A 12,759-nucleotide genomic window follows, 5' to 3' on the forward strand; every position below is an offset into this window, starting at 1 on the left:
TGATTCCGACAAAATAGCCAGCTCATACAACATACTTCGCCAGGACCGTGGCTCGAGAGGGGGTGGTGTTGCGGCCATAATAAAAAAGGGCATTCCGTTCACATCCATTGCTCACAATACTTGTGCTGAGATGGCTTGGATCCTTGTGCCGTCGGCCGCCGCGGTGGCTCAGTGGCTATGGTGCTCGGCTGCTGACCCAAAAGACGCGGGTTCGATCCCGGCCGCGGCGGCTGGAATTTCTTTGGAGGAGAAATTCTAGCGGCCCGTGTACTGTGCGATGTCAGTGCACGTTAAGGAACCCCAGGTGGTCGAAATTTCCGGAGCCCTCCACTACGGCGTCTCTCATAGCCTTAGTCACTTTGGGACGTTAAACTTCATAAACCAACCAACCAACCTTGTGCCGTCGTTCAGGTGCAACGTTCTTATTGGTGTAGTATACAGGCCTCCAAATGCAGACACCTCAATTTTAGTATCGCTGCACGATTTTCTTTACACCAATAGTAAACGCTACACTCATATTATCTTGTGCGGCGACTTTAATCTGCCCATGATCAACTGGAATGATCTCTGTGCTCGACCTTCTTGCCAGCAAGCTGAATTGTTACTCGATTTGGCATTTTCTTTTAATCTTAAACAGGTAATAGGAACACCTACACGTGTTACTTCAAACTCGCAAACTATCCTCGACCTTGTTCTTATCTTTGAAGCTGTCAGTGAAACAGGATTTACTGTAGAAGTTTTGCCAGGCATATCAGATCATGGTGCGGTCCTCTTTAGAAGCAATCTACCGCAAAAAATGATACGTTGTCCAGACAAAGAATTCATGGATTTTAGGAAAGCGGCAGATGAAAGTGTACTAGACTACTTAGAACAAGATTTCGACACTTTTTCTCAAAAATTTATCCAGGGTGAATTCAGTGTTAATGATTTATGGTTGCATTTTAAACACGCAGTCCCAGAATGTATGCACAGGTACATTCCAACAAAACGCAAGAGAATGGCTCGCAACAACCCTTGGATCACTCGTGACATATTGCAACTAAAGCGCCGCTTAAAACGCCTGTCACGTTCCAATTCATCTGTCGACCGTTCTCTGCTACAGTCAGTGCGCACAGAACTTAGGAACAAAATAAAAGACTCAAAGTATCATTTCATCAATGTTAAGCTACATCATTTTTTTACTAATGCTCCAAGGAAGTTTTGGATGTACATAACGGAAAAAAAGGATCCGGTCACCAAAGTTAGAGTGAATGATACCGAGTCAAGCGATAACCAGAATATTGCCGAAGCGTTCAACGAGTACTTTGCATCGGTATTTCTACGCGGTTGTGAAGACAATAATCCAGAATTTTCAGGTTCTGGCTGTGAACTTCCGGACCTTTTTGTTTCTGAAGAAGGTATTCTTTCGTCCCTACTAAGCATAGATATAAAGAAATCTGCTGGTCCCGATGACATACCAAATAATTTTCTTTTTAGGTACGCGGAGTGGTGCGCAAAATATCTGTTTATAATATTTAATGAAAGTCTAAAGCAAGGTGTACTTCCTAATGATTGGAAAGCAGCAAAGGTAATTCCCATTTATAAGTCCGGAGATAAACTCAGTATTACTAATTACAGACCCGTCTCTCTTCTGTGCACCGCTAGTAAGGTGATGGAGCACTTTGTTTTTAAGCACGTGAGTAGCTTCCTGGAAAATAATAGTTTCTTTTCCGAAAAACAACATGGATTTCGGCGTGGCCTATCCACAGTTCCACAGCTTCTACACATTACCAATGAGGTCATGGCAGCGCTGGACCGGGGCGGGCAAACAGACGTGCTTTTTCTTGATTTTCAGAAAGCGTTCGATCGTGTTTGTCACAATAGACTAAAACTGAAGCTACAATGTGTGCTAAAAAATGAACAAATTCTCCGCTGGCTTGACTCATATTTATCTAACCGAACACAATACGTCCGTATAGGAAACTCAATTTCTCCACCTGCTCCCGTACTTTCCGGTGTACCGCAAGGTTCAGTACTTGGACCCCTTCTCTTTTTGATTTATCTGAATGATTTGACCTTTGATTCTCCGGTACGATGCCGGTTCTTCGCAGATGATTGCATTGTGTATCATAACATTCGATCATTGCACGATCAGACTGACATACATGATTACTTAACTGCAATCAATAATTGGTGTCAGTCCTGGCGAAAGAACTTAAACGCCTCAAAATGCACACACATGGTCATTACAAGGAAGAAAAAACCATTAATTTGTACATATAAAATCAACAATGTAGCAATTAAGCCGGTTGATAAATTTAAATACCTGGGTGTAGTAATTGACTCGCAGCTAACCTGGAGCGCTCATGTTCAATACGTCGTTTCGGCATCGCTAAGGAGGCTATGGCTACTTAAACACCGGCTGAAACATTGCACTAGTAGGACTAAACTCGCTGCCTACACGACACTCATTAGACCATTGCTCGATTATGCCGATGTTGTGTGGGATCCCCACACAAAAAATGACATCAGTAACATTGAAAGCGTGCAAAAGAAAGCCCTTAGATTTATTTATAATACTTACAGCAGAAGAGCCTCGGTCACTGATCTCAGAACACGGTCTGGCCTCCCAACATTAGAATTTCGGCGTAGACTCCATCGCCTTCAAACTATGTTTAATATAGTTAACAAACAAACAAAAATGAATTCCGACATCTACATCAATTTCAATAAAAGAAGAGAAACAAGAGGCAAGCACAGCAAAACAATTTTGATGCCACAGGCTAAGACTAGCGCCTAGCGCCTATCGCTTCTCGTTCTTCCCTCGAACTATTGCAGAGTGGAATGCTCTACCGCAAGAAGTCGCCAGTCTGGCCTCGTTCGAATCCTTTGCGTCTGCCGTGCACTCTTTGCAATGAAGCGCGTTAGTTTTAGAGTGTTCAGTTCTCCTGTATTTGCAGTTTGCAGATGTGTGTTTTTTTGTTCTTTTCAATGACGTCAGTGTCCGTCATTTTGTAATTTTGTATAAGCTGAATTTACTCACGCCGTAGTCTGTATTGCAAGCCATTTCCTTATGCTTTCTTGCCACTCACATTCTTGTTTACCTTGATTGTAGTGCCGACTTTGACTTGTCTTTCCTGTACTTACTCACTCCTGCATGGACTGCCAAGAGGCAGTTGGCAGTATCAAATAAATAAATAAATAAATAAATAAATAAATAAATAAATAAATAAATAAATAAATAAATAAATAAATAAATAAATAAATAAATAAATAAATAAATAAAAGTTAGCCTGAAAAAAATGTTGAAAGTGCTTGCAATTTTTGTGTGGGATTCGTTTTGGGAGAGAACCAGTCGAACTAATTGGTTTCACTCAGTGAAAAGTAGAGGGTTCGGTTTGGCCCATTTATTTCTGCGAGAAGTAGTGTCCAGGTTCACGTTATTAGGAGACCAAAGGGATTCTTTTCTTCGTGGGGTTCTCCAAGTTCGACTGCGTCGTGACTGACATCATTTTTTAGTGCCGTTTAGAATGATCAAACGTTGAAGGCTGAGCGGGTTTTTGCGCGAACCTGGGGCGGGTTACAATTTATTAAAGGCTAGGTTTTCACTAGAATAATTTTCTGTGACCCTAAAACAAATCAGGAGACTCGCTTGATGCCGTGTTACCGGCTCCTGCTCATCGTTCCTTATACTGTGCAAAGGAAGGTAAGGACGTCTTAAAGAGAGTAAAAAGAATGTCACTACGATTATCAGCAGAAAGTTTTTACTTTCTTTTACAGGGTGGTGCATTGCCTTTTAAACCATGGTTGAGAGAAAAAGGCTTGATTGTCTCATGAATGGATCACTGCCTAATATGCCTTAAACCTGAAACCAAAGAGAACATTTTTGTTACTGCTTGGACGCAGTACTTTTCTGGGACAGCTTGCAGCGTACTCTGAAAAAGGACCTGCAAGTGATATGCCACATGTTATAAGGTTTCTACCTGTCGATAAAGAAGGGGCTGCGTCATAATCTTATGCTGCTCTGCCTCCACAGTGCATGCAAAACTAGGATGGCTGTTAGAGAGATCTTTAACGTGCACTGTTAATGATATCTCTCTGATAACAGAATTCCCTGACCTCGCAATGTATGCAGATGACACCAATGTATTCTTCACAGACCGTTCGCTGCACACTTTAGAAAAATTGGTAAATTGTTATCTTAGAAAGTTGCATATTCGCCTACAGATTAACAAACTCACTTTAAATCTTTCTAAAACAAATTACATTATATTCCGACCAATTAGTACTCTTGAACGGTTGTGTTTTAAATGTCAGATATGAAAATACACAACTAAAACAAGTGGCTGACCAAAAATTTCTTGGTGTTTGATTTAACGAAACTCTTTCTTGGAACACTCATATTGCCAGTCTAGTTAAAGATCTAAGTAAAGTAGCCGGATGCCTGCATAAAATCACTGGTTTAGTACCTGTCTCGGTCATACTATGCACTGTTTTATTCGCGACTCACATTCTGCATTCTTATTTGGGGTACAACAACGCATAAAAACCTAAACCGGATCATTGTCGTACAAAAAAGGGCACTAAGAGCAATTGAAGGATACTACGGAAACGCACTATATCTGCATACTGCACCGCTATTCCAGAAGCACAGTATGCTTGAAGCCAATCAGATTTACCACTTTCGTTTGTTACAGTATATCCATCAGCAGAAATTACATGTAGAAATTCCTGATAACAACTCAGTAGGATACGACCTTTGAATCCACAGAAAGTTTATTTCTAAACTTTGAACAAACTACGGCAAACAAATACTAATTTACCAAGTTCCTTCTCTTCTCAATAGGTTCAAACAGGACATTCACTTTTCTGTCAGCAATGCTACATTTAAAAGAAACATTAAACAATACCTAATTGCCAACAATGTTGAATTTTGTTCCCTCTAAAACTTCCTTCTGATGACTTTGTTCGTGGGTGACAGTAGGGCCCCGATCCACCCACGTCGGCAGTTTATTACTGCATGCATGCAATTGATCTTGCTTGTATATATAATTGTGGTTATGTTGGTCATTTGACTCTCGCTGTATAGTTTGTGTTACGGCAGCTCTTGCTTGTGTACATTTCTACACATGTATGTACTAATTGTGCTGTGATGTATGTTTTGCTTCTATTATTTCACCCGTCTTCTCTGTCAAACTGTTAGGGTGCCGAGGCCTCGTCAGTGTCTCGGCTGCCTCTTTCTGTAGAAAGAAAAACAATAAAGAAAAAAAAGAACCCCAGGTTGTCGAAATTATCCGGAGCCCTCCACTACGGCGTCCGACCGACCGACCGACCGACCGACCGACCGACCGACCGACCGACCGACCCGACCCGACCGACCGACCGACCGAACGACCGACCGAACGACCGACCGACCGACCGACCGACCGACCAAACCAAATCAAACCAAACCAAACCAAACCAAACCACACCAAACCAAACCAAACCAAACCAAACCAAACCAAACCAAACCAAACCAAACCCAACCCAACCCCAAACCCGACCGACCGACCGACCGACCGACCGACCGACCGACCGACCGACCGACCGACCAACCAACCAACCAAGCTGAGTGGATGCCAGTGTTGAGTGATCTGCGAAACTTAAAACGCTTTTGAAAGCGCCGGCTTACAACTGCGGCTGCCGCTTTGGATATTATTGTGCTGGCATTGCTATTTTGCTCTGCTGCTGCTGTAATCTTTTTTCGGCCCTGAGCAGGAAATAAAGAAAAAAATTGCCGACGATTATGTTACTTTCTAATGCGAAATTTGAGCGCAGCTCAACAGCTGTTCTAGCTTTTCGATAGATTGAGGCAAAGAGTTCCACCAAGACATGTATGTATAATTACAGACAACTTGTTATTTTTCACACATTTTCCTCCTTCAAGAAATGCTCCACTAACACTTCTTGATTGTCATGCTGGAAGCTATGTGCTCATAGAAATAGATGGATATATGTTCGCCTTGCTGCAACAATAGCGTGGTTCTCAAAGACGAGGTCTATGCAAGTATTTCGCGAGGTTGTCACAGCCATGGGAGGCGTTACGAGCGAGAGGAACGTGATGTTCTCCCGCATAAGTGGCAAGAAATTCCTGTTTTTCTTTATTTCTACATTGAAGTCCCCACTTACCCTGCCACCCTGGCAGGTGGCAGGTAATGGCTGATCGCGAGAGTTCGCTCACCGTTGTCAGCGCTAAAGCATGCAGCCCACATCTCTCTCTCATCACCCAACATAGGTACCTATAAGCACGATTCAGGCGTCCACTGACCCAGTGAGCCAGCTATGCGCACTTCCTTTCCTTAAAATGTCACGCCGTTGTCAATGTTGCCAACACATGCAGCACAAATCTGTCACTATCGCCACGTAGCTTAAAGCACGATTGAGGAGTCCACTGTTCGAAGAGGGCAGTTATGCGCCTTTCCTTTGCTTTCCAAACTCCCGCTCCACTGGTTTCGCAGCTTAAAGCGCGACTACGGTGTCCACTGCTGGTTACAACGGACAACAGCGACGGCGACGCCGCGAAACGCAGAAACGGGCGCCAAAGAGCTACGCTGTAAAACCTTAACGCAGATGATGGCAATATTATCTGGGTGGTGGTGGTGGAAAACATTTATTTATAGATACATTTCAGGAGGTGAGGTATGAGCTGACCCAGAGGGGGCCAGCCCTCACAAGTACTAGATGGAGGTCCCTAGTTCGGGACCCCAGTGGCGTCCGCCGCTGCCCGGGCTCGCGCGACCAGGGCCCGTTGGGCCTGCAGGTCAGAGCAGCCGAGCAGGGTCGCCTCCCAGTCCTCCCGGGTTGGGTTGGGGTGAGGGGGGATAGCAGGGTTGGAGGGGCAGGCCCACACCATGTGGTAGATGTCCGAAGGCTTCTCCGCACAGTGCGGACAGCTGCCAGAGAAAGAAGGGTCGGAGCGTTTGAGAGCTGCCGGGCACAGAAAAGTATTTGTATACAGGCGAAGCAGAAGCCGCTCCTCCGCCTTTGAGATACCTTTACACAGCCGGGGATAAAGACCACGGCCAGATTGATAAAATAAAGCAATGCCTTTGAAGGAGTAAGCGGGAGTGAATTATAGTTCCTGATCATCGGGGTCGGAAGGGCATTGTCCGGTGAGACAGCGCGCGGGCGGCGGCGTCAGCTGCCTCATTTCCCTCAAGGCCACGATTCTTACACCGTGCTCAAGGCCCATGTGAGAAGGAGTCCAAACGATACGCCGGTGTGTGGGGTCCCCGGTGTAGACGCTGTTTTGGAGAATGCGGTAGGCTAGATACGGTACCCAGCCCTGCTCGACGTTCCGACATGCCCCTCACGAGTCGGAAATAATTGTTTTTGAATTTGAATCAGATGCAGCGAACGCAATGGCGACCTCCTCCGCGTGTATTATGTCACGGGCTCGGAAAGTAAAGCCGTTCACTGTTTTAGATTCATGGATGACTGCGGCCGTGTACCATCCCCCATGGTGGGGGCCGGAGGCATCCACGTAGAATACGCCGGGTTTCGATCCATAGTGGCGGGCCAGGGCTTCCGCCCGCGCCAGGCGCCGGCCATTGTGGTCCTCACGGTTCATGTTCACGGGAAGAGGGCGCACGTGGAAGGCGCATCTCCACTGGGATGGAATACGTACGCGCTCTTCCATGAGAGTGGTGTGTTGGATGTGTAGTCGGGCAAAGAGGCGGCGACCCGACGATGTCTTCGAGAGACATGTCTATTGATTGGTCAAATGGGCTTCCCGGAGCTCCCGAAATGTATTCACCATGCCCAGCCCCAGGAGGCGCTTGTTGGAGGTGTTCACGGGGAGGTACAGAGCCGGCTTAATAATTTTGCGGAGGATGACTTCGAGGGAATCCTCGTCTTGCTTCCGCAGGTGGACGTATGGAGTCGAATATAGATTTCGACTGGTTACAAATGCATGCGCCAGCCGCAAGGCAACTCTGTGTGGCCCACAGGGTGATGTCATCGGCGTACAGCGCATGCTGTACACCGGCGACAGCGCCCAGCTAGGCCGGTAGGCGCATCATAGCCAGATTGAATAAAAGGGAAGAGAGCACCGCGCCCTTCGGTGTACCCCTGGTTCCTAAATGAAAAAGGCCATGTTCCTTATCCTGGATTCGAATGTAAGATTGTCTGTCAGTCAAAAATTGCCGAATGTATTGAAAGGCGTTTCTGCCGCAGTTAGTTTGAGAGAGGTGGGTGGGAATGATCTCGTGGGTAACGTTGTCGAATGCTCCCTTCAAATCCAAGGCGAGTACGACCTTGTCGTTGTGAGGGCATTCGACGGGGCCGAGGACAGCCCGATTGTGTGGGCGAAACCCGAACATGGTGTCTGCGAAAAGGTGTTTGGATTCCATGAAGTCGGACAACCTGTCGCGTACCATCGTCTCCATGAGTTTGCCCACACAGGTAGTCAGAGAGATGGGGCGGAGGTTGTCCGTGTTGATGGCCTTTCCAGCTTTAGGAATGAAGGTGACCAGGGCGGTCTTCCAGTCGATGGGGAGTGGTACTTCCCCAAGCCAGATTGAGTTAATGTAATTCAGTAAAGACAAGTATGTCGGGTCGGGGAGGTTGGCTAACAATTTGACTGTAATTTTGACCCGACCCTGAGCGGTGCCATGTTTCATTTTTGCCAGGGCCGCCTTCAGGTCATAGAGCTGGAACGGTTGGTCCAGCTCAACGTTCTCAGAGCCTGCATAACAGTACGCCGGCCCGCGGGTTCCTGGGTGGTGCACAAGTACTGGTCCCGGAGCTTGTACGCCAACTGAGTCGTGTTGCCCTGAAAGCTGTGTATGGCTCTTTGGAGGTGTTTTTGATGGTTTATGGTTTATGGGGTTTAACGTCCCAAAGCGACTAAGGCTATGAGAGACGCCGTAGTGGAGGGCTCCGGAAATTTAGACCACCTGGGGTTCTTTAACGTGCACTGACATCGCACAGCACACGGGCCTCTAGAATTTCTCCTCCAAAGAAATTCAACCGCCGTGGCCGGGATCGAACCCGCGTCTTTCGGGTCAGCAGCCGAGCACCATAACCAGTTTCCGTGCGTGTTTGCGTTGGGTCAATTAGGGCGCGAAAAAGTCGCCACGTGTTCCGGCTTGACATTTGCCGCGCGGCCGTGTTGCATCGTGCCACCCAGTTGGAGTCGGCGAGTTGGCCCGTATACTCAGTCTATGGTATTATCTGGGGATGCGAGGGAAATCCTCCCCCCAGAAAGCTCTTTCCATATCCGTCAGCTGACAGCTGCGAAAAGATTATGCGCAATGAAAACAAAGAAATACGAGCTAACATCGCAGATTGGATTCTCAAGGTCGCCCTCTCATGGAGGCCACCTGGGAGACAGTGGCTTGACGACGACAAAACATGCCTGATAGTTTATTCCTCCTCCTCTGCCACAACGTCGTCAACGCCAACGCATGCAGCACACACCTCAGTCACCATCGCCATGCACCTCAAAACGCGATTGACGTGTCCACCTGCCGCCGCGGGGGCTCAGTGGTTATGGTGCTCGGCTGCTGACCCGAAAGACGCGGGTTCGATCCCGGCCGCGGCGGTCAAATTTCGATAGAGGCGAAATTCTAGGGGCCCGTGTACTGTGCGATGTCAGTGCACGTTAAAGAACCCCAGGTGGTCGAAATTTCCGGAGCCCTCCACTACGGCGTCTCTCATAGCCTGAGTCGCTTTGTGACATTAAACCCCACAAACTAAACTAAACTGACATGTCCACCGACCCCCGGAGCCAGTCATGCGCCTTTCCTTTCTTTACGCGTCTATGTCAGAAGCTTCACGTCCACATGAGAATTTTACAGGTTTAGGTTTATGGGGTTTAACGTCCCAAAGCGACTAAGGCTATGAGGGACGCCGTAGTGGAGGGCTCCGGAAATTTCGACCACCTGGGGTTCTTTAACGTGCACTGACGTCGCACAGTACACGGGCCTCTAGAATTTCTCCTCCAAAGAAATTCAACCGCCGCGGCCGGGATCGAACCCGCGTAGAGGGTAGGAGGTTAATAGTGCTGTCGCATTATAAAAATCGCCGAGAGTATAGTGCTTTCGGGCAGTGGCTAGCGAAAGTGACCTGTCGCTTCTCCATTGCCATCTCCTCCATCTCCATCTCCTTTCACATCCCCGCGGATCCTCAGGTGCTCGGGCCTGGACGGCGGCTTCCACCAACGGGGTCCCGGACTAGAGACTCCACCTAGTATGTAAGGATACTTTCCACTAGGGGATGTCCCCGAACACACACACACACACACACACACACACACACACACACACACACACACACACACACACACACACACACACACACACACACACACACACACACACACACACACACACACATATATATATATATATGTAGAATGAATGCTTTTCACCACCGCCAAAAATCTCCCATGGAGCCTAGAGCATCGTGGAGAACCTGCTGCGCTCCGAGGACCCGGTCGTACAGGCCATCCTCATCGACCAGGCTTGCCGCATTATGGACCACACGGACATAGACGCTTGAGTGCAGTTGGGCCGTGTGGAGGCCCGGGAGCCTGCGTGCTCCAAACTCCTCTGTTTGATAATAAAGTTTTTGGTGATGATGATGATCTACTCGCAACGCCGCGAGTCCGAAACACAGGCGCAGCGCAGTCGCGGCCATATTTCGTTTCGCGGAGGTCTAGCTGCCTTCAGAACACTAAAGCAAACGGATTTTTCGGGAACAGAAGGATTATTGTTAGCGAACTAAAGTATTAGCGGTAACAGATGAAATACAAATGTGGCCTATTAACACTTCCAAAGAGTGGTCTTTACGCCTCCTATGAGAAAATCAATCGCTTTGGTATTCTGCCTGACTAGTGTAATATCTGATGGTCTTGTTGTTCGCCTCTCAATACCATTGTATGTTTCACTTCACGCTGAAAATACATTGACATCTCCCTGCACACGGGCGTCTAGTCGCTGCGAAAACGCCGCTGCCTCGGCCGAGCTTCGATGCCGCGTCCTCGAGCTCGAAGGCAAGCGCCCTAATTACTGAGCCACTGTGGCGGTTAACCTGCTGTGGCATACGAGAAAGGGGAGGCAAGAGCGCGTTTTTAATATCCTTTTAGACACGTGGTTTGTCCAAGCATAAGGTTTGACGTTTTATGCATACAGAGCTTGGAGCCTAGGGATTTGAAGGTGTGGGTTGGAGCGCCGTTTCGCTGAGGCGTTGCAAGATACAGATTTAAAAGGAGGAAGTCCGAACATCAACAGATGCCTATCTTTTTATTACAGCCGGGAATTTCGCTCAGAGTCACTAGTCTCAAGGGCGTGATTTATAAACAGTCCAAATGGCGCGCTGGCCTATTCGTTAGCCGTACAGTGCGGATGCATGAACCGACGCCGCCGGGCGTGCTCCTGGTGGTTGCTCTTGTGCGCGAACTCCGCTCCGAAGTCTCCGCCGGTCCTGGGAAAGCGCCAGTGGGCTGCGGCTGCGCTGGCGAACTCTTCTTTGCATGTCAGGCACAGCCGATCGCCTATGTGAGTGCCCAAGTGCAGATCCATGGTGGCCTTGCTCCGCATGTCAGGCCATAAAGGAGGATATGGTCAGGCAGAGTCGTTCCCCGATGTGGGTTCCAGCGTGCAGAGCCATGGTGGCCTTGCTTTGCATGCCAGGCACAGCCGATCGCCGATGTGTGTGCCCAAGGGCAGAACCATAGTGGCGTTGCTCCACATGTCAGGCACCGCCGCTCACCGATATGTGGTCCCAAATGGAGAGCCATGGTGGCCTTGCACCGCATGTCAGGCCATAAAGGAGGCTATGGTCAGGCAGAGCCGTTCCTCGATGTGGGTTCCAGCGTGCAGAGCCATGGTGGCCTTGCACCGCATGTCAGGCACAGCCGATCGCCGATGTGTGTGCCCAAGGGCAGAACCATAGTGGCGTTGCTCCACATGTCAGGCACCGCTGCTCACCGATGTGTGGTCCCAAATGGAGAGCCATGGTGGCCTTGCACCGCATGTCAGGCCATAAAGGAGGCTATGGTCAGGCAGAGCCGTTCCTCGATGTGGGTTCCAGCGTGCAGAGCCATGGTGGCCTTGCACCGCATGTCAGGCACAGCCGATCGCCGATGTGTGTGCCCAAGGGCAGAACCATAGTGGCGTTGCTCCACATGTCAGGCACCGCCGCTCACCGATGTGTGGTCCCAAATGGAGAGCCATGGTGGCCTTGTACCGCATGTCAGGCCATAAAGGAGGCTATGGTCAGACAGAGCCGTTCCTCGATGTGGGTTCCAGCGTGCAGAGCCATGGTGGCCTTGCACCGCATGTCAGGCACAGCCGATCGCCGATGTGTGTGCCCAAGGGCAGAACCGTAGTGGCGTTTCTCCACACGTCAGGCACCGCCGCTCACCGATGTGTGGTCCCAAATGGAGAGCCATGGTGGCCTTGCACCGCATGTCAGGCACAACCGATCGCCTATGTGAGTGCCCAAGTGCAGAACCATGGTGGCTTTGCTCCGCATGTCAGGCGCAGCCGTTCCCCTATGTGGGTTCCAGCGTGCGGAGCCATGGTGGCCTTGCTCCGCATGTCAGGCACCGCCGTTCCTCGATGTGGGTTCCAGCGTGCAGAGCCATGGTGGCCTTGCACCGCATGTCAGGCACAGCCGATCACCGATGTGTGTGCCCAAGGGCAGAACCATAGTAGCGTTGCTCCACATGTCAGGCACTGCCGCTCACCGATGTGTATTCCCAAATGGAGAGCCATGATGGCCTTGCACCGCATG

At 48.9% G+C, this 12,759-nt stretch overlaps 1 protein-coding gene and 1 pseudogene across 1 annotated transcript in view; both read right to left on the reverse strand.

The window, feature by feature from the left end:
* The window catches only part of LOC149347269 (uncharacterized), a 36,622-nt pseudogene extending 25,061 nt beyond the window's left edge, over positions 1-11,561 (reverse strand).
* The window catches only part of LOC149347268 (transmembrane channel-like protein 6), a 93,874-nt gene that overhangs the window by 75,014 nt on the left and 6,101 nt on the right, over positions 1-12,759 (reverse strand). The window lies entirely within an intron of this gene.

Source organism: Amblyomma mixtum, chromosome 4 (assembly GCF_055824585.1).
Source record: "Amblyomma mixtum isolate Tamu chromosome 4, ASM5582458v1, whole genome shotgun sequence".
NCBI classification, from domain to species: domain Eukaryota; kingdom Metazoa; phylum Arthropoda; class Arachnida; order Ixodida; family Ixodidae; genus Amblyomma; species Amblyomma mixtum.